Source organism: Anser anser (assembly GCF_964211835.1).
Source record: "Anser anser genome assembly, chromosome: 1".
NCBI classification, from domain to species: Eukaryota; Metazoa; Chordata; class Aves; order Anseriformes; family Anatidae; genus Anser; species Anser anser.
Window position 1 is genome coordinate 113,744,164 of NC_139720.1, and position 27,399 is coordinate 113,771,562.

General features: G+C 44.2%; 1 protein-coding gene across 5 annotated transcripts in view; it reads right to left on the bottom strand.

Moving 5' to 3' along the window:
* The window catches only part of RUNX1 (RUNX family transcription factor 1), a 174,059-nt gene that overhangs the window by 103,498 nt on the left and 43,162 nt on the right, over positions 1 to 27,399 (bottom strand). Inside the window, exon 1 of one of the 5 annotated variants that reach the window (XM_083819983.1) lies at positions 3,047 to 3,408. The exons of the other annotated variants lie outside the window; for them this stretch is intronic. The gene's annotated coding sequence lies outside the window, so the exon portion shown is untranslated. Of the gene's footprint in view, positions 1 to 3,046; positions 3,409 to 27,399 lie in introns of those variants that run through there. 5 annotated transcript variants of the gene reach the window in all.

Below are 27,399 nucleotides of genomic sequence, written 5' to 3' on the forward strand. Positions count from 1 at the left end.
CGTGTTTGAAGCTATCCCTGACAGGAGTGACACCAAAGGGGGAAGGCATTTGCACTACCCACTCTGCATGTTTCTGTGTATTTTGTTGAACCTTAGGAAGCAAGCAAGGACTTTTTGTTGCTTCTGTCTACAAAGTTAGTGTTCCTAACTATCTACGCTCAGGAATAATGATAATAATAGTCTAATAAATCCTCCCTTACTGTGGTTCACATCTCAAGACTTCAGAGAAACTGGCGGGGGCTCTGGCCGAAACCTAGCAGAGCACTTAAAAGTGAAAATTAACGATGTGCTAAGGTTTCACTGAGGCAATATGACTTAGAAGATGCTTAAAATTAGGGGAGCCCTTAACCACAGTGTTGCAAAGCGCTGTTGTGCCGAGGTGGAGAACATGGGTGCACGAGGCTATGTGCTGACTGCTCTGGTTCCTGTGAGCTCCTCTGTCATTTCAGGAGTGCAGGCTGGGGATCTGGGAGGAATAACTCACTGCTGGCGACCTTGCCTTTCAGGACACGTCACCGTGAGGGGCCTCGGCAGTGCCTGGCAGCCCGGCCGTATTTCCACTGTGATGGCAGCGTGGGCAGCATCGCCCCATCTCTGGGAAGCCTGGGGCTGTGCAATGCACCCACTGCACCGCACTCGAACCCCTCTTTGATGTCTTTTTTCTTTTCTTTTTTTTTCCTCCTTTCTTTAAGTCCTGCTTTAGAACGTGGTAAATTTCTAATGTTTGAAAAGCAATTGTCACACGGCGGTGCATGTGAGAGGAAACAGCACAGACCACCCGAGTCCAATCCTTTATGTGGACATTTAATCTCCTCCACCGACATCAAAGCCCTCACTCTGACATCCAATTGCATTTCCTCATGTGAGGCTTCTAGTTTGTTCTCTCTCCCCTCTCCCCCCTACTCTTTCTCCAGCCATTTGGTCTGCTTAAGACTACTACCCAAAGGGATGATATCTTTTTTTTTTTTTTTCATGTCTTCCTTCCTTCCGCCTCCCCAAACGGCAACCACCCTGTATATTTGCAGCAGTTTCAGACTGTCGTTTTCTTTTTGATTTTTTTCTCCTCCTCTCACAGTCAGCCATCACACAGCACAAGGGAAAATGAACCCCTGGAGGGACACAGGGAGCTGGGGACCCTGTCCGGCTCCCCGGCTGGCGGGGCTGCATGGGCAGCCCTGCTGTTTGTGTTTGGAGATACACCCACGCACCCCGCGGTTGAAAGGCAGAGATGAAAAGCCTCTGAAATTGAAATGGGCTGGGCTTCAGCACTTCAAAAGCATCACACTGCTTGCTCTTTGGGGTGGGGAGCTGCCACACCAGGCTGGGGGGAGGTCTGCCGCAGGGCCCCTGTACAGGACCGGGGATGGGGAGGACATCGTGACACCCAGCAGCACTGGCCAAAAGATCTCCAGCTTCAGAAATGGAGGGGATGTTTCCTTCAAAGAACCTCTTAAAAAAATCTAAATGCAGTTTCTGTTCACAAAAGGAATACTTTTCCACCTTGCAACCAGCTTTGTATTCCAGTAGCTTTAGTGCACTGTCACTGTGCTACTGCAATGTGCAATATCCAGGTATGTGAAATGGAAATGAAGCATCTCTCCTCACATTCACTTCTCGTATCTGCAATGGGAGTAGCTGATAAAGTAGGTGAGATACAGCAACATGGAATTCAGTCTCCTAGGGTATGACTTCCTCTTGCATGATATATGACTCTTCGTGGCACTTGTGTTCCATAATTGCAAATGAAAAATAGACGGCATTGCACCTAGGTGTTCTCTGCACCCAAACTCAGACAAGCACTCATTACCTATATGTATGCATACATACACACATATATATATGGATGTGCGCACACCCAGAAAGACAGAAAAAGAGAAACCGAAGACTATAACACTGCAAAATTTCTAGAAAGATTACGAGAAAAGAAATGCCATACAAGCCTGAGCTCCCCACTGGTTTCATATGAAGTGTAGCACTCAACAAAGAATGCAAGATATGGGTTTGATATTATAAAAACTTCTGTATGAAAGCAAACTCAGAGAAATTACTCATGCCAGTAAATTACTTGCAGGCCCAGGAGCTGGATGAATAAAAAAGCAGACACTTTGCTACCACCACAACATCTAACTCTGGAGTCACAAACACAAAGACCACTATCGATCTCGGCAGTGCAGCATCATTTCACAGCCAGAGCTGCAGTCACAGGCATTGTTTTTCCAGAGAAAAGAGTGCTGCGTTAACCTGTTTGCTAACTACTACAAACAGAAGTTTTCTCAGCTACAGGCTGCAAGCATTACTGTTGTGTATATGCATATAAAGGCCGGATCCCTAAAAGGCAAACAGCAAATATGGGACCTACTTTCCTTTTGATCTACGCTCAGGATCAGAAAGAAGAGAAAATTTTGCCCTTGATACACCAAGTAGGAGAATGAATAACACATCAAGGAAAGTGCTTCTGAATTGTTTTTCCCCAACTGTGGCAATACATGTGCTCAAACTCCTTTTGAAGTAAAATCAGAAAGCAGCTCTGGCGTGTGGTAAGGCAGCGGGTGCGCGCGCTGGGCCACACCAGAGGCTGATCGGGGGCAGAGGTGGTTTTGCCTTTCCACATCTCATGGTTGCAGAAAGCCACCCACGCCTGCCAGCACCCGCTCTGTCAGCACACTGAACGCAGACAGAGGTGCTGTAATTCCCTCGTGTCACACCGGACCCGACGTGTAGTAATTCAGTCCCTGGTAAGAACGAGGCAGGAGGATGAAGAGCGGGGCAGGGACACCAGCTGCAGCAATGCTGATGGACACCGGCTCCCTCTGCATGCAAACAGTCCTATGAGTGTGCTAGCAAGGGTGTTAGTGATAACCTTTGCGTGGATGCCTTCTCCATTTCATATCTCCCTAAACTGTGTTCAGTAGTCCTAACACTGAAAACTTCTAAATTCTCAGCAAAAGCTAAGCTGCACTGTGTGCTTCAGCTTGGCCAAGAAAAATCTGACTTTACAAGTAGCCACCATTATTTCTAAAGGAGAGTTCACTCAAAATCATAATACCTTAGAGAGGTAACAAAGTTGCTCCCAGGCGAAGAAAGTTGGTCTTCTTGGTGTCTGTGTGCAGCAGGATGCAGAAAAAGCAGGAAACACCCCCAGTTCTCAAATCATGGAAAAACTCTGAACGGAGCTGAAGATGATTTTTTTCCAGTGAAAGATGGTATTTCAGGAGAATGAACACCACTTCATGAATTTGAATAAAATTTGCATATAGATTCAGTCCAGAAAAATGGGGAAATTGTTTTGAAGTGGTTAATTTCATTTTGACATTTTCTAAATGGGATTTTTTAAATGTCACTAAGGTATTCTTAAAATGAATACTTTGATTCTTTATTTTGATAATTTTTGTTTGTTTGTTTGTTTGAAGACGTCTACATTAAAAAAAAAAAAAAGAAAGAAAAAGTTATAAAAGACTGGTAAACCAAATCCAAACTGAAACATTTACATTCAGGTCGAACTAAAATATTTTTCACTACCTTAAACTAATATTTTTTAGGTTTTTCATTTTGCTACAGTGCATTCTCTCCTGTTAGCTATTTTTTTTTTTTTTTTTAACGTGGAAGTTAACCCCAAAATTCATAAGCTATCCACCTGTTTGGGATGAATGCCTTCAGTTGTGCTACAGTTCAGTGAGGTGGAGAGTTTACAGCAGGCCTGGCTGTTTCCTCCTGCATCGTGTGACCTGGACCTTGAGAGGGGATGAGAAAAAATCCTGCCTTTAATCCTGCCCCATGCTCTCAATAAATCCATGCATGGTGTATTACTCAGCCCAGGAACTAGCCCCCTTAAGAGGAAGCATTATTAATTTATACCATAAATGAGTTTAAAGGCGTCAATATAAAGCTGAGGAATGACAGCGTGGCAGACAATATTTATGTACAACAGAACACTATGAGTTCACACTTATAATTTTGAACACATGGTCAAGATGTCTGCTTTAGTAACACAGACAGAATGTATTTATAAATATGACTTAAGTAAGACTGATGAATGAGGGAAACTATTCCATCTTTTATGGAAACAAAAATGCTCCTGCATTTTTCTGTTCTGACTTGGGACTACTCAGCCCCACCACCCCACAGTCACCTACTAAGATGCCTTCTAGGCAAGGGAAAGGGACGTCAGTGATTTCACACATGTATAGTTTTGTAGGCATATGGTCTTTGGCTCTTTAAACCTCCCACTGTGGGGCTACCAGCACCTAGCTCTAGTGCTCGGTTGGGCCGCACATGTTGTGACCGAAACAATAATGATGAACATTTTTACTGTGTCCCATTTATACACAGTGCTCCAGTAGCTCTTTAATCTGGGAGGTGTAACACTCTGGCTGTGTTCGCAGTAGCAAGTCAGGCTGGGCAGCAGCAGTAGGTCTGCAGACAGAAACCGGTGGTGCTATAGACCTGACAAATACTCTACTTGTGTTTCAGAGTATTCACCTGAGGTTAGACTTGAGGCTAGCTTAGACCCTGCTTTTCAGTTGTGCTTCAGCAGAAAGGGACCCAGCCCATGCTCGCTGAGACCACCCCATGATACGCACCAGAGCATGGTGGGGGACAACAGGGAGATGCCCTTCAGACGTGCAATCCTGATCACACTAAAATACCAATGAGGACCCACCCTTGCTCACCAGCAAACATTACAGGAGATGAAAGCTGTCTTTTGGGGACGCAATCAGTTTTGCCTTTGGAACCTTTTAAGCAAGTTGGAAGTGGATCAACATTGCCCCAGGTGCTGAGCACACCATCTGATTGACCATCACCTCTCCCTTAGGCCCTTGCTGCAACCTGAAAAGACAAATCCCTCTTTCTCCTGTTAGAGTACATATTTTGTATAAGCATTTGGAGGTCTTGCAGCTCATTGACAATACTTTCAGATGGGGAGCCACTCCGCTTACACATCAACCCCTGAATGCAAAAGGCAGCCAGGATTGTACGCTGTCTCAAAATAACATGATATGACTTAAATGGAGGATTGATGTAAAACATTATGATGTGCTGCATATTCAGTAATGGAAAACATCCTGGAAACTGATGAAGGAAAAGGTCATTCGCATACTGCTGAAATCCCTCAAGAATCTTAAGGCTGTGCTGGGTGCATTGATGGATATGCACTAATGACCATGCAAAGATGCGGTCTAAGGCTGACCACCAGCCCTCAGACCTCGCTGCAAAATTATTGACAGCTATATTGCTTATTCTTGTAGCGGTTAGGAAATGAAATGCCTTTCTCTAATCAAGTAATTGCATTAAGCAACTGCTGGGAACATTTTGCTGCTCTTGTTTAATAGCCTAGAAGTCAAGTGTATTTCATATTTGTTAACTGTCAGTAGTAGTTTTGTTCACATTTATTTTTGAACTAAAACAACACTGTTACTGCGTCTGCCCTTTCAAGTAAAAGTTGTTTTTTTTTGAAGTCAACTAGTAAACACATGCAAGTGAAAAGTTTGGACAATCTTCAGCAAGTCTGCAAGAAGGAACCAGACAAAGGAAGTTCTGGGTGGAATTATACGCTGAACCAGTGAATCTGGAATAATAATAGTAATAATAATAATAATAATAATAATAAAAGATACAAAAACAAACCAAACAAAACAAGCCAGTTATAATTGAAGCCATGCAATTCCTGGCAGGCTTTGCACAACCAAGAATTGTTATTGTCTCTCTTTCCTCCTCTGCCCACAGCCACCGGTGCAGCGGTTGCAGCCCAGCTGACCACTGTGGTTGGAAGGAGTCACGAAAGTGCTGCCCTTCTGGAGCACCACCAGGGGACTTTTGGTCTCAGCAAGACTGTGGGCTTGGGCGATGGATGTCAGTGTTACCAAGACGGAAGCCACTGTCCTGCTCCAGCCCACGGCACCCTTGAAGGCTCCCTTGAGCTGCAAAGCCCCGTGCTGCACCTGCCTCGTGGTCAGCCCTCCCTGGGTGCCAAAACTGCTGATCCTCTGTGTTGCCAGCAGAACCTTGAGGGTTGTCTGTGAGCTGTCTGCTTCCCTGAGGTGACAGACACTAGAGTTAGTGATACGGTAGCTCTTGGATAACCCCAAAATCAAGACCAATAGACCCTCTTACATGCGAGACATCTGTACTTCTCTATGGCTTGGGGTGGATGTGCAAAGCTTCCAAAGTTTCCTAGGCTTTCCTGGGAGTGTAAAATCCTGGGCACTGCTCCCAGGGTGGTTTGGGGCTCCTGTCCACCACTTCAACTCCCTGCTTGAGGATCACCAAGGCTGCCTGCAAGGTCTGGCCCCAGCCTGCCACACATCTGTCTGCTTTGGTAATGTGCTGCTCTTCTTGCCAGTAATGATACAGCTATTTTAACTGGAAGAGAGGTCAGTAATAGTGCTATAACCCCAAATGACAGAAGACAAGATACTTGTCAAAGACAAGGGTGCAGAGATTTGTGGAGCAGCACCAGCATCTTCTGCTGCCCTTAGGAGTTCACCCAGCTCTAGCAGTGACCTACTTGGAGGTGTTTGGTTTGTAAAATGACTGAAAAGGCACACCACAAGGTAGTTGTTAGTTATTGGTATTATATGCTCAACTCATCATCAGGATTGTACATTCCTTTACAGATGTGACATGAAGTAACTACTGGCAATCAAAGTAGGAGCAGGATGAAGTTAGGATGCAAAATGGGGGCCAATAAAGATGTTCAGTGATGTCATGACACTCAGCTGCCCTTTCCACATTCCCTGGTGAGCAATGCTGAGGCTTGACAGTGCTTCAACACAGTGGCCTTCATGCTGATACGTGGGGAAAATTGGCACTGTGAGCTGGTCCTTTGACCAAATATCAAACCTGCAAAAAGCCTAAGTCATCACACAAAACGGACAAGGAAATGCACACTCTTATATCTGCCAAAAGTAGAAATAACCCAGAAGCCCTGCTGACAGTCCTTGCTTGTGTTCTTATCTCCTCACTGCATGAGTTTGTCTAATTTTCTCCTAAGCGAGAAAGGCAGGAAAAAAGTGTTTTGGGAACAATTAAAAATTACCCCATAGCCCCTGCATTATTATTCTGCCTTCTTATTTAACAATTGCAAAACCTGGTGTTCTTCCTGAACTCCATTTTCAGCACATATCTTGAGGGAGCCTTACAGCTTTTTAATTTTGTTTTCTACTCAAGTACTCTATATTTGCTGGCTCTGATGTTTTCTTTTATGAAATTGCCCAGCTGCTCCAGTGTCCCTTCTACAGATCAAGATGCGGAATTTAAGGCTCAACTTGGAATGCACAGTGAAAATGTAGTACAGCTGATCTTTGCTAAAAATACACTCTTCCAATACACATTATTTAGTATGTGTTTTCTAAAGGTTATTTGTTGTTGTTATTGTTGTCATTGGTTTTTAAGCTAAGATTCTGTCCCAAGCAAGGAATTATTTGGGAATTCTTATCCAGCAAGGCAATTTGGTTTGTAAGGAGTCCAGCTGAGCAATTACTCCCGTAAATTCACCAGCTAAGATGCAGTTTTGGGCGCTGGCACAGCTACACCCATGAAACCTTGCCTGTTCTATACCCAACCGGATATAGAGAAACAGCTTTTGGAGCATTTTTCCTGGTCACAGCTGGGGAGCTTCTGTGTTTGCGTTCAACATCCGAGGAGAAAAACACCTACTTTGTTTTTTCACCAAACTGTCAAATATGTCTTCTGCACTCAAAAGAACTCTCAAGACTCCTGGAGGTGAGATGGGGAGGAAAGTCACAGATCTAAGAGCACAGTAAGTAGAATGACAATTCATATTATACTAAAAGTAATCGTGTAAAACTGATCATTTCCATAGCTCTCAGCCTGTGTGCTAAACATGCTACAGCTGGGGATCAGTGATCAATTAAAACACTTACTCAGTTGCTGCTGGCCAACAATCGCCAGCTCCAGCAACTTTCTCCTGTGTGACTTTAAAGCACTTTTGTGGCAATCACGTCAGGCTGATGGGTCTGGAGCAGTGGCCACCCAGCAGACAAAGCTGCAGGCAGACACCTCCCGTGCTGGCAGGCAGCTTGCTGCAGAGGCGGAGGCCGCGGACGTTTGGTTGCTACAGAATCCCGAGGGCTTTTCTAAAATGTGCTGGCGGCTATTTCAAAATGGAGATTTCATATTTTTTGACGAAATTTAGGCAAAATCATGGAGGGAAATGCAGCCAATCCCATTACGTGGGCAACCATGGAGTATCTAATTCCACCCATGAAACCAACCATGAAATGTTCTTGCTGTGCTATTCCTAGCAGAGAACAAAAGCTCTCTATTACCGCTTAAAAAACCACTCGGCTGAGTGAGTGCTCAGGTCTCAGCTTCTTGTATTATGGAGATGTTTGGCTGGCAAAGAAAGCTCAGGGTCCTTTTAGCTTGTGTATCCTTGGGAGTACAAGCCTCTGTCTTTGTTACAAACAACATAGAAGAGACTCCTAGGTGAAAAAAAGATTTCTACACAATTTTTGTTTTTAAAGAGGGGAAGATTGTGCAGAATGTTTACTATGCATTCAGTGATTCCAGTTTTGTAAAGACTGAGACATTTCTAAGAAAACATTCACAGCAAGTCCAGGAGCATAAGCAAATCCACTGGCAGGGAAGTCAGAGAGCAGCTTATGCTGAAAGATGACAGACAGAGAGGGATTTTGAGGAGAAGATGCAATTCCATAAACCGAGCTCTGTTTCTAACCCTTTTGCTAACAGCTGATTCCAGCTCCTTGGACCAACCAAGAAAGAGAGAAAGAAAAGATGAAAAGAGGAAATATAGGAAAAGGAAATGAAAAGAGCTTTATTAGTAAGGTTCTTCTCCTGCCTGACCCAATTATCAGATTTTGCATTTAAGTTTAAGACAGTAGATCAAACAACAAGAGCCACTTTGTACTTTTGCCAGGAGACCATATGATATCTCTCAGTGACTCTCCTGCATGCCAGGAATAAGAAACTGTGCCTCTAAGTTAGTTTGTCTTACATATGGTGCAATGTGCAAAAAATAGCAAAATTCATAAATGACTACACTCATGGATGATGTCCAGGATTTATGGCACTTTATCAGCTGGGGTGGGGGGAGAAGAAGGAAAAGAAAAATCTAATTATAAGTTTCCACAAATAAGCTAAAAAGGAATGAGAACTGAAAGAAAGTCCAAAGGTTGGTGTCATGCTAAGTTAGCAAAAGCAATCCATTACAGTTATTTTGAACAATCAGTTTACAACGTTCAGATCCAAATCTTCTCTGGATATTTTGATATTTTTTTTTTTGCAGAGACTAACAATCTGTTATAGAAATTAATCCAAAAACACCCAGGACAAAGCACAGCTATAGCACTGTGATACGTTGCCTGCATCTTCACCTTTATCTAGGCTGTGGCATTTCAGGGTCTGGGCATTTTAAGGGCTCAGTGGCATTCATGCACTGAATGAGACAAGAGATGCCATGAAAGGTGTGTGTCCTCTTCATCTCCTTTCGGCAGTGCTTTGGGTATTACTGGTAAGCACTGGAGCCCCTTCCATTCTGCACTGCAGGGGTAGAGCTCGTTCCTCTGCCGTGATGTCTGGCAGTTCATAAAATAACATATGTTGCTTTCACTTGTGCAAACAAAAGCAAAGAACTGTAAGTTAACTGTGCTTAAGTGTATCCCTTTAAACAAAAACAGAGGCAAATGTTTCTGAGAGGTTTTATATTAGGCTCTTCTGAAGATGGAGTTACTCGCTTACCTCCCACAAGAAATGCACTTGATTTTAATACCAGTACTTATTTTTCACCAGCTGATTCTGACACTTTGGCACATTTGTTTCTAAGTTATTTTTAGTTTTGATGCATTTCATTAACAACTATGTTTCTGAGCGTAGTACCAGCTTTGTTTTCAGGAGACAACCATATTCTTGAATTTATTATTCCCTTTGGGCTGGAAGCCACTTCTAATGGACTGTATTATTATACACCACATTCCTCAGTAGGAAACATCTAGTCCAAACTTGGCCGTCTTGGTCCTAAACTTGTTCCACAGCTAGCCTTTTTGGAAACAGAGACTAGGACTTTCTGTACTCCTATTTTGCCTACATAGTCTCGGCAGAGTCTAAACATATTGTTTCTTTGCTTTTTAACTAAGATAACTGAGCCTTCTCAATTTTGTAATTTCCCTTTGCACAGATTATGTACACAAGTAGGTATGTACAGCACTTTGTTTTAACTATTCCACACATATTCCGGAGATCTTTGTATTCTATTTTGTCCTCTTCTTGGTGACCAGAAAAGACTCTGCATGTGCTCTGCATGTCGGAAGGGAAAGCATGAAAGAGATCTCTAAAATCATAAATAGGGTGAAGGAGGTGAGGGCAACAACTATTCACTATTTCTCACAGTACAAAAACAACAAAAAATATCAGGTAACATTTCTGTAATGAGCTCAGGAAGGACTTTTTCACACAGCTTATAATTAAATTGTGGAACTTATGCCACAAGATGCTGTAGAAGCCAAATTATAAATTAATTCACAGGGGTTTAAACATGTTCACAAAGAACATGCCTTACTGTCTACTAAGCACAATAGTCTACATGCAATTTCCAGACCAGGAAATCCCTACACTGCTGACAGCTAGAAGCTGTGAAAGGCCATGAGTGCCAAGGCTTACACACCTCTCTTAAGCCCATGCTTCTGACCAGAGTTGGAGACAAGATGAACCTTGTGTCATCCCTACATGCCCATTTTTACAACTTTGGGCAGTGAAGAAGGGACAAGACAGATGTGACATACTGAACAAGACAACCTCTCATGTCCAAGCTTTTAGAGTCTCTGCTCTTTAGAGTCTGAGTTTGCCCAAGGAAAGTGAACCCGTCTTTCCCTTTTCAGTAATGAAAAAGTCTGCCTCTGCACATTGGGCTTTGCATGAACTCTTTCAGTTTTCCCCTCAGTGGAGCAAAGACTATCATCACATCACAGTAGGGAAACCTCCCCCTTAGCTCACATCACCAAATTAACGAGGAGAAGTTTGGTCTACCAGTGACCAATCTTGAAGAAATCTTCTGGAGGGTCCTTAGCACCTCTTGGCAGATTGCCTGGCACAACCTTGAGGGGACATAGCACGTGGGCTCTGGTGGCTGGGACAGGGGGGATGCCCCTGTGAGGAGAGGTGATGTTCACAGCTATAGCTCCCTGCCCCACCATGGCCTAGCTGAGCTGGAAGCAGATGTCTGGGGGAAGGTGTGGGCATGCATGTGTGACAGCATTGCAGTTCACTCCCCTGAAACCAAGCACAGCTCTACAGCTGAGATCCAGGAGCTGACGTCTAAGGACGAAGGCCCCCTGAATGTCCTGGAGAGCTGTTCCTCTTCATTCACCCCGTGGGTACCACTGGCCCAATACCGTGGCTATTACTTCACTGTCAGTATGATGGACTGATAACTAACAACGTCTGATTCTTTGCAAGTCAATATGGATTATAGCTCCTTGATCCCAACCTGCTCTGTTTAGTTTCCACCACATCCATAGTGGCATCAACACTGACGTGGGTCTGGGAAGGAAATAATTTTTCTTGGAAAGATTTTGGCTAGTCCATGACAGCTTCTTGTGTTGCAGAGTTTTGTGTTTCTTGGTTAAAAGCATGCTCATCATTTGCTATTTTTTTTCTTCATAAGCCACGTTTGAATAAGGAAACACAAATATATAAAAAACAGCTGTTGAAATGTAATTAAAGAACAGACGGGGCCTTCTGCCAGGTCTTCTGAGAGAAATGAGAGCTTGCTCATTACTTGAACCCTCCTCTGTACCACGCCCAAGCGCTGGGATGCCTCGCTACTGAAAGCAATCTCTGCCTGCCTAGTGGGAATAGACAAAAGCAGTTACACAGCGTGTGTTAGCAGCACTCCTGTCATGTGACTGACTTCAGCTTGATCAAAGGAGAAGTAAATTACATTTTCATTTTTATTAAACAACCAGGCTATTTTCTTCCAAAGTAAATATTTAGGAATCAATTCCATAAAGGAAGCCGTACAGTGCTCTCTCTATGCTGTTTGATACTTTGCAGTGACTTCAGAGCTGCAGAGAGCAAAGCTGTTCTGAAACAGCATGAAATGTCCCACGATACCTGGAGAAGTGAGGATGGCTGGCATTTTGCTATGCCACAAAGCCCATTCTGGGGCGATTTACCATGGAAATGTTCCTGTGCTTGTGGACAGCTTTTTCTTTGAATCCCGTATCTCTATGAAGTCTTTGGCTGACAGCAGGTAACTGTGCTGGACTACTAGAGGAGTGGATTCAGATAACCCCAGTAGGTGCCTGGTGCCCTTTGAGAGGCCTGAAGGAGTCCAGCATGTCCACATGGTGACAGCAAACCTCCTTCAGGACCCACAGGGGACCCATGCCACTGGGGAAGCCATGTCAAGCAGCAACTGGAGGCCAGCTGGAAAACCCCAGGGCATCTCAAATGGCACCAGGTGTCCATGTGCAATGGAACTGAGACCCCGGTGGCATTAGGAAATATTTATTTAGAGACACCCATCCCCAAAAGTAACTTGTAACCCTGTCAGCCCATGTAAGAAGAATGCAAGATTCAGCTTTTATTGAATTGGACAAGGCGTAGTCACTGATAGCCACACATCACTGCCAGCTTACCAGAACAGAGACTTTTGCCTACAGCTCAAGGATCAAGGGAATTAAGGCTAGTCTTAAGAAAGATCAGAATGTAATTTGCAGAATCATTGAAAAGAAATCTGAATGAAATAACATATGCCTGAACTGCATATTATGGACACAGGAGCAGGGTTCAGATACCATGGGGAGAAAATAGGCTTATCCAAATTATGAAAGTGGCAGAGAACTTGCATGAAACTTTTTCTAAATATATCTCACAAGCTATCTGTGGAACAACTTTCTGCAAGAATCCCCGATCCTCTTTTGGTCAAAGCAAAATAACTGAGAGGGAAAATCAGTGCTGCAACATCTCAAGATTGTTTTGCTTTTATAGCAGCACAACACAAAGTTTTATGTTCTATATAACACACACATGTATGTTTGTCTATTGACAGATGCTGTACATTTCTCCTATCTGCTGCATATCCAAAACTCTTGGCTATTACATTCAATGCACTAAACTTGAAAAGGCCAAGAAAATTAAAAACAAAAACCAAGGTGTTTTTTGGAAACAATAACCCCTCCAAAGAGAAAGGGCTGAAATTCAAAATGAAGCAATCTGGAATTTTATTTCTGTTTAACGTTGTCTTCCAAGCTTACCTCTAATATTCCAGAGGGAACAGTTTTTCTCATGACTGATGGAAACTTAAATCTCCTCAAAGGAAGGGTTTCCCTTCCAGAAATTTAAAACTTAAAAAAAAAAAAGCATCAGACAACACAACACTATGCCAAAGAACAGAATTTTCCAAAGATTTGGATGGAATAATCACTTTGTTTTACATGGCAGACAAAATCTCCACTGAAAAGAAAACACAAAGATGTGGAAAATACAGAAACTGGACTTACAGGTTTAAGAGTCAACCACTGTATCTGCAGGGTTGGAAAGCAAGAATTATCCATATGCTAATAAATGAAGACAAAAAATTGAGAGTGAAATGTGAGTATTTCAGAAACTTTCGGATTAAATGTAGCCAAGAGGGTAAACAAAAGAATGCAGGTGTCATTATAAAGATGCAAATGTGAATTTTGCTGGAAATTATTGACTGTCAACTCACTAGACTACACAGTAGCAATGTCATCCTTTCAACACCATTTTCAAAATACACTTCATAGGTGGCTTTTCCTTTTACTTAAAACCTCATGAGTTTACAATTAAAGGTAAGAGCTAGATCCTCAGGTAGGACAAGTCAACGCATTCCCACCCTAGTAGCTGATATAGAGAACAATTTCATTCTGCCTTGTTCAGGTGAAGGTGGAAAACATGTTCAACCTCTCCCAGTCACCAGGAAATCCAGATTTAATAGCAGAGGCACAGGTTTAATAGCAGAGGCACAGATTTAATAGCAGAGGCACAGCTTCCAGGAGCAGCAGGGATGCTCTATCCCTTACAATTTTTAGTCTCCATGGAAAGGTTTGTGATAAGCTTTAGGCTTGATAATCACAAGCATAAATATTGCTCTTTTACAACAAGACTAAATTTTACTGCTTAGGCACCTTGTAACAGCCTTAGCATGCATGTACATAGGGAAAATGAGAACCTATTCCCCTAAGGCTGCAGTTCTTGTACTAAAAGATGCACCACAAAACTTCAGCCTGTCGCTTTTCAGTCTTCCCATGAAAAGATAGTTTGCCTACAGCTAAGAGACAGCAACCACATAAAAACTAAAAATACCTTCTTAGCCCTGCCTTTGTATTCGCTGCTGTGAGAGTGTGCTAATATTGATTTATTCAGAGCCAAATACAGATCCTTTCTCTTATAGAGTGAATTCTCAGTAAACCTTTAAGTATTCTGCAAACAAGGCAAGCATCATTATCTCTACTTTACACATGGGAAATTGAGTTATAGGAAGGGGGATCTTGTGTGCTCAAAGTCATCCACTGATTGATTAAAACCAGACTATCTGTGAATATGTGCTATTCAACAGTAGCAGAACTTGATCCTTTAGAGCATGTTTTCAGGAATGTTACTTACGCAGGCAAGAAAAGAAAATCATTATGGGCTCACTCCTGTGAGGTGCTGGGCTCTCTGACTCCAGCCCTGAGCAGAGCTTGAGAACAAGCCTGACTTTGAGTGAGTCGTCCCGTTGACTTCTGTGAGATATAATAACGTGCTGAAAGTTAAACATGTGCTTAAACATGTGCTTTTGCAGGACTGAGCCTTTATGAGTCACCAGTGTACTGCCACACACTCTGCAGATTGAGATAAACCTACTTCAAACCACGGCAAGCTCACTTGATGGATATATGGGCTGGAGCGATCCTAGCGATTGCTCAATGAATAAACACGTCCAAAATGTCAGGACCTTAAGCTGCACACAATTCCCATTCAGAGACTTCTCCAGCCTACAAAGTAAAAGTAATTTCGTTTTCATCATTGCTGCCCCCCTTGTCAAATGCTTCGAGATCTGAAACCACGAAGAAGAACAAGAATTTTAAGGGAAAACGTGTGAAATTCGCCTCTGAGGTTGCTCAGTTAGTCCGCTCTTTCTGAGGGCTTGGAGCTCCCGTTTTGTTTGTGCCACAGACACAGAGCTTAAATTAGGTTTCTTCCGGCGCAGATGTGCTAGAAGGGGAAGAAGGGGGCAGGAAACTCAGCCCCTCCTGTGTATTTATTCAGACCAGACATCATCTACCCTCTGGAGGCGATTTGGAGAGCTAGGTGAGGACAGAGCTATGCCGGCCGAATGAGCACCTGCAGCCCTGAGTCTCCAGAAGCCAGCCTGGGGACCCGCTGGCTGGGCACCAGCCTTGGGGAGGTGGGGGAGATGCTTTTGGAGGAGCCGAGCCCCGGCCCTAAGGGAGCACAGGCACGGCTCTGGCACACTCTCAGCGCTCCAGCAGCAAGTGCTGACACCATTATGAGTGCGCACAGGCTCCCCCCAGCACGGGTGCCGCCGCTCACTCTGCTGTTTATCTGGCATCTGACTTAAATGCTCTTAACCATCAGCAGGCTCACGTGTGCAGCAGGGAGGGTGGGGAGGGGGCTGTGATGAAGGAGAGGTTTTGCTTCATTTGCTTGTCCTGGGGCAGCCAAGTGGCACAATATTTAAACAGGGGACAGCAGCAAGTGTCTTTGATTCCTCACCTCCCACAGCATGAGGCTAAGGTGCACAGCACAAAACGACCCTGATAAGCAGTGAAGGAAACACATAATTCTATGCCACTGAGGAGTCTTTTCTGCTCAAAGTGTGTGCCTTGAAATGATGCTGGCTACCAGCTGGTAGCTCACGCAGAGCCTCAGATTTCAGGTTGAAAAGGCCTGGCTACAGAGACAGCTTGCTGCAAGCCAGCCACAATGCATTCATAGAAAGGAGAAGGAAAAAAAAAAAAAGTAGAATGAGAAGAAAAAGCCTAAAGAGAGGAAAAATTTACAGGCGTAGCTTTGTACCAACATAGTTTATTTGCTCTGCTGGCTTGTAAGTACAAGCAAGCTCTGTGCAGAAGTCTGCTCTGGTCCATGGAAAGCCTCCTCCGGGCACCACATCCAGAGGGAGAGATCTGAAAGCAAGCACAGGCTTATTACAGCCGGCATCAGGGAGACAGGGAAAACATAGTGTCCCCGAATACATTGGCAGCTGTATCATGGGTGCAGGCACCTTTTTCTCCTCCCGCCCCCAGCCCTCAGAGACGGTGCTCGCAACTGGTAGTAGATGCTGAACTTTGGTGTGTGCATGGCTCCCAGGCTGGCTGCTTTGCACCTCACCTCTTTTTGCTCTGTTTTTTTCCCAGGGAAGTGGGACGAGGCCCAGCTGGGTCTGTGTGGGGTGCACCACCACGTGAAGAGCCCACCAAAGCCAGCCCAGCCTGCCTCGTGGCTGCGTTCATGTCCCTGCAAGCTCTTGGGGGCTCCCAGAAGGAAAAAAAAAATAAAAAATACAGCAACACGGAAAGCAGCCCTCATCTAAAGCTGCTGCTAAACCTCAGGCATGCAGGGGCTGCAGAGAGAAGGGGGGGGGGGGGGAGTGGAGGTTGAAATTGCTGCCATCTAGTTCATAGGCTTTGAGGTCAAGCTGCCCAAGGCAGGCATTTCAGTCACTACCAGGGGTTTTCCAAAACGCTCGAGGCAGCTGTGAGCTCAGCCTGCCCCGCAGCGCCATGAAACCACACGTGCCCACTCAGCCCGCCTTGCTGAGGTTACCCCCTCTGGACACGAGTGCCGGCAGCTGACGCCGAGCACCCCTGCTCTCAGCCGTCCCACCACGACCCCAGCAGGGTCTGTGAGGTGACACCTCCCACGCGACACCCCCGTGCCACAAACCCTCTCTGTTTCGCTCGGGGGGTTGTAAATGCTGCGCTTTGTCAGGCCCATAAACCAGGAGGCGCTGATTTGATGTCCCAGGAATGTGCTTTGGATACAGGTCAATATAAATATTTATTCCTCAATGTGGAAGCTCAGGTTAGGGGCTGATGCCTTCCAAAAAAAAGACCGAGCCCAGACTTCCAGCCTGGCTGGTGCGTCGCTGCCGGCTGATGACCAGAGAGGGGGGATTACCTTTGGAAACTCCCACACCAGAGGAGGGAATCCCCATGCTATTTCTTCGAAAGAGGTGACTCTAGAAAAGATTGGGGGACCCAGTTCAGCCAAGAATGTGTGTCTTTTAACAGCAAGCTGAAAATTTCTGCTGGCTCCCGCCCTCCAAACAAATCAAAACTAAACCAAACCCAAGCAAGGAGTGCTTCCATTCAGACACATGCTGCAACCACTCCTCCATTTTGCTTATAAAACCATGAATTTTGACAGAATTTTGCTCTTGATTTAATCTTCCCACCACACTTAGGATGTTTACTTTCTGGTTTGTCAGTGTCTTGCTGGTCTTCAGCCTGTATCAGCACCCATGGAAGAACCCCTTACGTGAGCCCAAGCTAAAGACCTTCTTTCTGGATCTTTTCTTGCTTCCTCTAAAACTGGCACTGTCTTCCACCACTAAGTGCTACTTGACAGAGATTACACTGCATTTTCCATGCTAGCAAAAAGAAAAATCATATCCACAGTCTTCAGGAGACTTTTCTACAGTTTCCTAGAGAATGAGTAGGTAGGACTCTAGTTAGGCATTTTGAAACCAGGGTTTTGAGTAGAGCTTCAGTGAGATCCGTGCCCAGTACCTGCCCAGGCTTCTAAAGGACCACTTGTTAAAGTCAGTGTCAGGGGATAACAGAAATGTGCAGTACATCTGATTCCTGAACTGCCTCTGTGAAGCTCAGCAGCTCCTGGAGCAGCACAGGGAGGTGCTGGATGGGAAAGCCACTTTCAGAGCTGTGAGAGGGGAACAGCCTTCAGGGACCACTGGGGCCAGTTCTTGGTCCTGAGCTCGGGCCAGATTTCAGTATGACTGGCATGCAATCTTAAGGACATGCAATGAAGAAGAGCAGAAAAACAACCACTTTACAGAAGATTTGGGGTTTGCTTGCTTAATATAATAATTTAATCATAATGAAGTGTAGCTCTGCATCAGCACAACCATTCAGTTTCTGTTCTCCAAAGCCAGGTCACTCTGTGAGGTTCCTGCTGTAGTGCTTGGATGTGGAAAGCAAAGCTTTTTGGACAACAAATGACTGCCTCGCAAGGAACACTGTGTGCAGTACATGTGCAGGCACTCGAACAAAAATGCAAATACAACTCTACAGTCTCCAGCTATTCCGGTCTGTAATAATTGCCAGCAAATAACTCCATTTAGTGAAAACAAAAAAGATGCTGCTGCTGAAGAAATTCTCTTAACAAGTTTGTAAAATCACTTGCTTTTTTGCACAACCAAGATTAACATCTATGTGACCCATATGCAGACAGACCCCCGCTCCTCTGCCCTGGCTTGGGGCTGGTTGGACATGAACCCAAGAAGAGTTAAGGGGCATCCTCAGCTCCTTCTCTCAGTGGGATGCACAGTGTCAGGCCCTGTTAACGTCATCCTCAGGTTCCCCAAGAAGGGAAGAGCCAGCGTGGGGTTGTGCAGTGGCAGCTCTCAGCAGGTCTCTGCAATCTGTTGAGATCTGTGTACCCCAGAGAGCTTGGGAGCAACCTTTTGTTCAGGATAAATGCAAAGACGGCATTATGTTCCTTTAGGGCTGAAATAAGAGGAGCCCAGAGCCAACAGAGGAGGGACTATAGGAGATGGAGCAATAGCACCGTGCTGCAAAGAAAAAAAAAAAAAACAAAACCACAAGATCTTTCAGCACCAGTGGGGCTCAGAGGGGCTTGGAGCCACCATCAAAGAAACCATCGTCTGTTTGATTCTTGCTGCGTTCAGGGAAAGAAGGCTTCGCATGGTGTTTGTAAACAAACAGGATTACAGCAAACAAATAACTGGCTCCCACACCAGCATCTACTCCTGGCAGAAACCCGCTCAAGGCCCCCAGCTGCAGTCCTCCCTGCTTGGTTCAGGAAGAAGGAAAGGTGTCACACCTTTGCACGGTAAGCAAGGTGAGCTCAGTCCTGTTCAGCAAGGGCGATCCTTAGCAGGTGACATGCTACGGAGATTGAGGTCCTTCTCAGAAAAGAAGCTGCCTGTGCATCACCCTCCTTACCCACCATCAGAACCTCATGCAGAGTCCTTTCCCAACCCATAAATCTGCATTAAAATGTTGATCAGAGGTGTCCAGAAAGAAGCCCAACGAAAAGCTAAATATTTCCATCCTATGCACGCGGCTCTCCTTACGTACTCCTCTGCTCATGGCAAGGCTGGCAAAGAAGGCAGGCTAACTTTAATAAGTCAGGGCATCCAGCAGTTGTCAGACAGGAACCCTTAGCTGGAAACCTTCTCCTGCCAGCATTTAATTCAGGAAGCAGTTATTTTGAGCGATCCACCTCTCTCTAACTGCTGGATATCATGTAGGGAAAAAGGTTGCAGCTAAGGGAGAGGGATCTAACTCCTAACAACATGGCAAGCTTGACCTGGAAAGCAAGTGGAGCTTCAGCCAAAATGTAGTTCTGGTGTATATGAGGAAAAGCTAAGTAAATGTCACTAATTTCCTGTACAAAGGAAGGTGCATCCAAAAGCCTTTAATCATTTTCAGAAGTGTTAAGAAAGCTTTATCTACTCTCATTAAGCACAAAAGTATCTTTTTATTTTTATAAATACAAAGAAAATTCAAAACATCTGGAGTCTAAAGTAATTCTTTAGCTCAGAATGTTTTGAGTATGAAATCCATAAGCTTTACAAAATTCACCCTGTGCTACTCACTGAGATGGACTGATCAAGGAAATCCAGATGACTCAGACTTCTTTCTCTCCTTCAAAAGAAATGGCTGGCCACAAAAAATCTTCTGTTTTCTATGGACAGGCACAACTGGTTGGTCGGTCTCCCTGGTAGCCAGTAGGCTATTGATATATATACACTGTAGTCACCCTGCTAATGAGCTTGTGCTAATGGAAGTACATTTTGAGTCTGGTTTATGAGATCATATCGCAAAACGCAAGGGTAAATGGAAAGCACCAAAAGTTTTCAGATAACTCAGCGATTATCTTAATAAGCCTCTGCTGTTGGCTTTCTTTAAACATGTCTCAGACTTTGTATAAGAACTTCAGTGCAATCAGAATGTGAACTTAGAGTGCACAAGTTGTTTCAGTCTAATTTCTTCTTCTGGATACTCTCAATGGACATCAGGACAAGGCAGCTTTTTTCACTTTCAACAAGCAGTGTAAATTCATTCCTTAGTTACCCAACAGTTATCTCCGTTGTAAATAGGATTGGCATGGGGAGAAAATCTAAAGATATTATAGGATAAGAAAATAAATAAAACAACTAGGCAGTTGTTGGGTCAGCACAGCTATCTCATACTTACATTACTGGAGTAAACATGGTAATTTCAGACTGTACTTTGTAAAAAAATGACTGATTCCTCAAATGGCTACTGCAATAATCTCAATGTGGACATCTAAATAAATGTAAGTTTAAGCTGTATCTCTTCTTATTACAATGTCAAAATGAAAAGACTGGCCACCAGTCAACTATGAAAATTGTTTAAAAAAATGTGTGGTGAAAATACAGAGTTTCCAGAGTGGTGTGGTTATTGCTGCAGTCCACCACAGGTAATACACAGATATTCCTAACTGACTAGGCATTTTTACAGTACATTGATTAATTGATAGTAAATCCATTCCTTCATTCTAGGGTTTCCTAAAAGTAGCATATTGAAAGCGATAACGATGTGTTTATGAGGATTCAGATAATACGACTTTTTGATTTGTTTATATGCTCCATTGCTAGAAATGCTGACATCTTACAAATAGTTTTAAACTTCCTTTGATCTAAAAAAAATCTTACCATTTCCATCATGAAATAAAAGTTTTGGTTTGTTCTGCAACATTTCAACAATAGGAAGTGCAGAGAAATGGTTTTCTAACTGTGCAAATGAGCCTAATGCACTAAGCTGACATTACTAAGTTGATCTCGCTATTTTTGTTGCTGTTTGCACAACTCGGGATGGGGAGCTTTCGCCAGGGTTTCAAGCAGAGGTGCCAAACCCATAGACACAGACTGTTCTCCTGGTGGATCCAGTTCTCCCCACATGGGAAGTTCTTAGGAGCTCACGTGAAATCCCTGCATCATGGAAGCTGCAGCCCAGTTCTGGAGGCACGAGAATTATTTTCATGTCAGATAAGCATTTTGTGAAACATGGACGACAAAAATGCTGACAGCTCACTCATCATTTACTAGTGACACTCCTGTGGATGGCAGCTGCTCTGTGAAAGCAGAGGAATAAAGTACCCAGACAAGATGCTTTCTAGGACTGCTGGCACTGAAAGAGACACATTTCCAGTGTCACTTTCTTGTTTTTAAAAACACACTGTCCAAAGCGTAACCAAAGTTGCATACTGACAGCAATTCTGCTGTTCAAAAGGCATTAATCCAAAAGATAGTAGCCAGTAATGAGGGGACAAAAGTCAGAAAGCCAAGCAGTGGACAGAGATAGGTTTCCTGGAAGAACATTGATAGGAACTGGCAAGTTTTCACTGCCTAGTTATGCTCCTCGGGTCTTAGTACTCCAACTCTACCGCCTTGCTATGGCTTCTTTCTGAAGTAGTAGTGGAAGTGAGTCAATTATGGAGTGATTTAGATAATTAACTACTTTCCTAGAACTAAGGAGGAACTGTCAGCCTCTGGAATCCCATGCATTTTGCCTGCAGGGTAGAAGAGGTAGATAAGATGAGAGAGAAAGAAGGTGGACCAATCTTCAAGGGTATTGTGTCTTTGCCAAACTTTTCCTTTTTTTAAAAGCCAGGGGAAAACGCTGGTAAAAATCCTTATGATCATCCTATTTAAATCCCATTTTCTAGCATATCACAGCTTTCACAGCTGAAAGAACAATTACACATGCAACTTGCTGAAGAGCATCATAGACTTGATTCAAATTTAGGAAAGTCAGTGGACTCTCATGACCTCTAAGGGGCAGGGCAAAAGTCCGAGAGCAAGATGGTAGCCCAGGGACAGCAGTGTATGGAAACTAAACAGTCAGCAATCCCAACCTACAGTCTCAGATTCCCCTGCCATGCTGTTGTAGAGCAATTTGTCTGGGTGCAAAGCTTAGGGTGGGATTCATCTCACCTAATTTTAGCTTTGTCTTGTCTAAGCCAGTCTAAACTATGCTCCCTTTATAGTCACTGGAGGTTAGAAAGGCACTGCCAGAGGGTGATTCAACCTGCTTATCTTAGAGACTTATCTTGTGCTGGGAACAAACCCTATATGGAGGTGCCTCTCTCCCCTCCTCTCCCCCCATGAACTAGAGAAGAGAGAACAGACTAACTTGAGCTGGATGCCTGACTTGTAGATAGTTAGGTGAGATGAGCCTCATCCCCTTACATCTCACGTCTTTATAAGTCTCTCAGAGCAGCAGTCACCTTTTCCTGTGCATTTTTGGAACCTGCAATCTTCTGGCACGCTGATCTGGAGCCCAACTTCCAGATATGCAGGACTGACCTAAATCTGAAATAGTTATTATCCTATCATACATGCAAGGGATTTCTGTTGTTGTTAGTTTTGTTTGTTTGTTTCAGCAGCTGTACAAACTGATCTAACAGTGTTAGTATAATGACTACAGGACATTTGTTTTCTGACCTTCTCTTCCTAAGGCCTAACTTCATTACAGTGATTACAGCTACCACTAAACCAATAACAACTTCTCAACCAGTAGGCAATGTAATAAATTCCCCTAAAACTTCCAAAGCAATTGCACAAGGCTTTAGATATGAACCTTCCATTAGAGTCAATGGGAACTGCATGGCTAATGCTCCACACACTTCTTTGGAAATGTGTGTCCTAATTATTTTTCCAGTCTGCAAAAGTAGTTACTGCACCCAAGTTTAATATTAAAAAGAATGAAATGTCAACGGGCTGAGGTGTATCCTAGGTTATATGCACAATGCCAAAATGGCAGAGATCTATATCTAATTCAGGGAATATATACATAGATCCCATTTTAGACCTTTTGGAGCAGTGAGACAGCTGGTAGTGAAATCACTGGTACACATGCAAGTGAGTCAGAGAGGAGAAAGAGTAATGGGAGACTCCCACAAGTGGGAAACTCAGTAGATCTAGACACAACTATGCCAAAACAATTTGCAATTGCACATAGTTAAGCCATGATTTGCACTTTGATGATGAGTGAACAAGAAGGGAAAAAGCTGCCTGTAAGAAATGACTCATCCATTTCTTTTTCTTGAAAAAAAAGAAGAAAAAAACCACCCTTGTGAAAAAGTGCTGCTGCATGACATCACCAACACTAGGAATATACATGAATACTTTTCTTGTAAGTGACAGGGTCACAGCTCTGCCGTTATCTGCACCCAAAGCCTTACAGCCAACTCAGGGGGGAACTGGTGAACTGGTGGATGCTGAACTCCAGGCACATCCTATTTATGGCACATGGATGGACATGGAAATAATGGAGGGCCTAATTTGGTATGTTGACATACCTGAGAAAAAATCCAACCTTCCATTTTTATTTTTTATTTTTTTTTAACATGTATGGAAAGAATCTAAGATGTTCAGGAAATCCTTCTCAGCTTTACTTTGGACAGTGTTTCTGTCCTAAATAGTCTTAGAGCCTTGGAAAAGTGCAGAGGCAAAAGCTTATATTCCTCTTGAAAGCACGAGTAGCATTTCAGAGAATAACTACGAAGCCAGGAGTGTGTGTCCCACACAGAAACAGAAGAACTGACAAGTTCATCTTGAAATACCTTAAGTGGCTGCACTTACTTAAACATGCATTTAGGGACTGACTCATAAATACAAGTGAACTCCAAAAAGTCATTGGGACAGTTTCCTGAAGGCCTTTGCGAACTTGGGTTTTAGGCGCCAGCTAGCTCATCTGGGGCATTGCATGTTGCTGCCACTCCTTTTTGGAGGGGTTTTCTGAACCGGGTGCTTCTGCCAGGTACACATGCTATGGTCGGACAGCCATTATGGCCACCTGGGGAAACGTCCACTTTTGGACAGGATCCAGTGTGGCCCGATGTGGGGAAGGAGCATCCCACGGGGCACCCCATGACCTGCTGGTGGCAGCTTCTCCCCGAGCCCAGGGGCTGCCCGTGCCCTTTCCTTGTGCTGCACACCAGAGGGCAGGAGGCCACCACGCACAGCCCCAGGGCTGGAGCTGCTGCACCACCTCCTTCATCCATGAGCCAGCTCTTAATAAACAGACTTGTGGCTGATTAAGGCCACAAGGGTGACACAGGCCTCCAGTCCTGTCCTCCTCTACCACAGCCACCACAGGACTTCCTGGGGGCTGATGCCAGTTTCAGGCTTTTTTTTTTTTTTTCCCCAAACCTTCCCATCTACAGTGAAAGCTGCCAAAGGTCCATTCCCATGCCCCTTGGTTAAGCTAGGTACATGGCATCAGGCAAGGCCAGGCAGACACGTATGCCCAAGCCCGCATGAACAATGCCAGCAGAGTGACCATTTTCCACACCCCAGGCCATACAGCTGATGTGATTTTCAGCATCAGCTGGGAGGAGTTTGGTGAAAACCCAGCAAACACAAATTCTGGTTTATCTACCGTCTTCTTCCATCCCCCAGCCTCACGGTGGTGGCCTTTTTCTTCTATTGGGCTTTATGCTGTCAGACTGCATGGTAATGAGATCTTTTTAGCAGGGGTAATTTCAACTGGAAACTAAAATGAATTTTATGACAGGTCCACATCCGTGTGTATAGTCTATTCTTCTCTAAGTGTGTTCTCTCTTGCCAAAGAGTGGTGTACTGTATTCAAGGAAGTAAAATGAAACCCCTTACAGTATGGTTGGGATTTCTATTTCCAGGCACAAAACCAAGGCAAGCTGCACTTGACACCTGATACTCTGACACTGTAGGTACTGTAAGAGATGTGTGCATAATCAGACCAGAGCTGCTGGGTAATCACTGTGGACTAAAAGGCAGGGGGGTAGAGGGTGGTGGTGAAAGGGCAACAGAGATCAGAAAGGACCCTGGCCTGAAAACCCAGTAGTGCACACCATGGTGTAGACAAAGCTTTCTTAACACTTCTAGAGCTGTCCTTCCTTGGGAACAGGCTGCAAGACTTCAAGTTCCCCTTGCATCATGGGACACCCACTAGAGGACAATATTTCAGGTGCTGCTTTGCAGCTTCCTCTAGAGACTAAATTCTTACCATAATCTCAAGGAAAATACATGGGATGTACCTGAAATCAGATGAGGTGGTGGGTTATTTCCACATTGTGGAGATGCTCCCTCCCACAGCTTTCCTCTTGGATTTTACTGACAATGACCATCAAGAAGTTACAGCTAAGAGCAGAGACCAAATCTGTTTCAGAAAATATAGATAAATCAGAGATGTGAGATAGTTGCTCTATTTTTTTTTTTAATTTTATTTTTTATTTTTAATTAGAGATGGAGCCTCTGGGCTTGTTCTGGCATTTTCTTTCTCCTTGTTATCTTAAATATTTTCCATCAACTGGCTTGGAAGCTCCCATGTTAGTATGAATGTTTGTGGTGTTGGCACAGGTTACAGTAAGAAATCATCAACAATGGCACCAAAGCATTAATATAAAGCAGCATTCTTGTGGATGTGTGAATTTATTGCTTGTGAAGGGTGACTCACTGATAGCTGTGGAGACTGAGATCCTCTGTTCATCCATAAAAGAGGGAAGGCAAACAAGTCTCCCACTCTCCACTCCCCACAATGCGTTTCCTTTCGCAAGGACTGGCTTCAGAGGTAAGAGGAGACACCAAAGGACGTGCAGAACAGCAAGCAGATTCACAACTGGGGTACAAAGCAGCCTGCTCCTTCCACGGAGGTGCCCCTGATCCAGCAGGCAGCCCGTGGCACTCAGGCATTCCTAAAACACTCACTGGATTGGGCTCAGGTGCCTTAAGCCACTCACACAGGAGCTGCTATGGCTTCTCCTCCTCATCCAGTGTGGTCCATCTGTTTATTTGGGAATAGCTGCTGGACAGACAAGTAGCAGTCACCTCCTGTCCATCGCTGGGAAGCTTGCAGGAGCGTGAGCCAGAGTAACATGCACGGCTGCTCAGCCTGGCTGTACTACTGTGCGCACAAACAAATGTGCAAAGGCTTGCGTGTCTGCAGCACAGCAAATTCCACCACCCTCTCAGGGAATAACATCCTTATTTTTAAGCTCTCTGCAGGCTTACTGTAACATACACTGCTGTTGGGCTTCCCCGGATGCAAAGCCACTGCTGTTCTGTAGCTCCCATTCCTGCACATGGCCAGAACTTTCCCTTCACTCTCTCCATGTAAAGATACGGGCTTGCAGGGGCTGGGGCTGTACCTTTGAAGTGACTCTCACAGGACATTACAAATCTCCCTGGAAATCTGCCACAAACTCTAGTTTATTTTTAAAGGTTTTACTTTTTGTCTTAAGAGCAACAGCTTGTCTGCAGTCCTGGAAACACCATTAGGGGTCTGTGTGACTCAATTTATGACTCAGGAAACTGCTTATTCTGTCTTTCAAAGCACCACATTTTTAGTTCCAGACTTCAGTCAAATTGAAGTCAGATCAAACTGATTTTTTCCCCTCTCTGAGTAATTTAATTAGTCTGCACATCTGAGGAAAAAAAAATAAAAAAAAAAAAGAGGAAGAAAATAAAATAAATCCTCACATTTTACAACAAACATCCACTTGGTTACTTACTGGACATAGAGATAACATGGTTATTTATCCCATGTCTCACTTCTGAAAGGCAAAGCTGCTCTTCACACTGGTTGCCTGGTACCTGTGGGCATTTTAGGGGTACACGTGTCTGCAAATATGTTGTGCAGCTGTGTCCTGACATCATACTCAGACGTCCTACCTCGCCACAAGCAACACCTCCTGGAGCACAGATACTGCACAACCTCAGCACTTCAGGCCATGTAAATCCGTCCTGAGACCAGACCAGACAACACAGAAAACTCACTTCAGTACAAGAAACATGTCATTGCCCAGCCTCCCGTTCATAAAGCAGCTTGAAAAGCATGGTTTTGCTTTAGCAGGTTGCCCTCCCTCCCCATGACCCATGCTCTCCCTTGAACACAGCTGAATTAGTTGGACGTAACTTTGTAGTTTTCATCCTTCCCTTTCTACCTAAGACAATTTCCACAATGTCATGCTCTTGAAAGTGGATATTCCATTTAAGCTGAAGATATCCAAAGTTAAAATTCTGATTTTACTGGCAGTCCAGCCAAAGCCAGCGTGAGCTTTGCACTGAGATTCTCACCAGCTACCAGGACCTCATAGATGCAAAGGCAGAAAGGTTTCTCACGCTTTGTGCCCTCCTCAGTCCACAGACTCACTCTAGCAAAAATTAGCAAGGTGGAA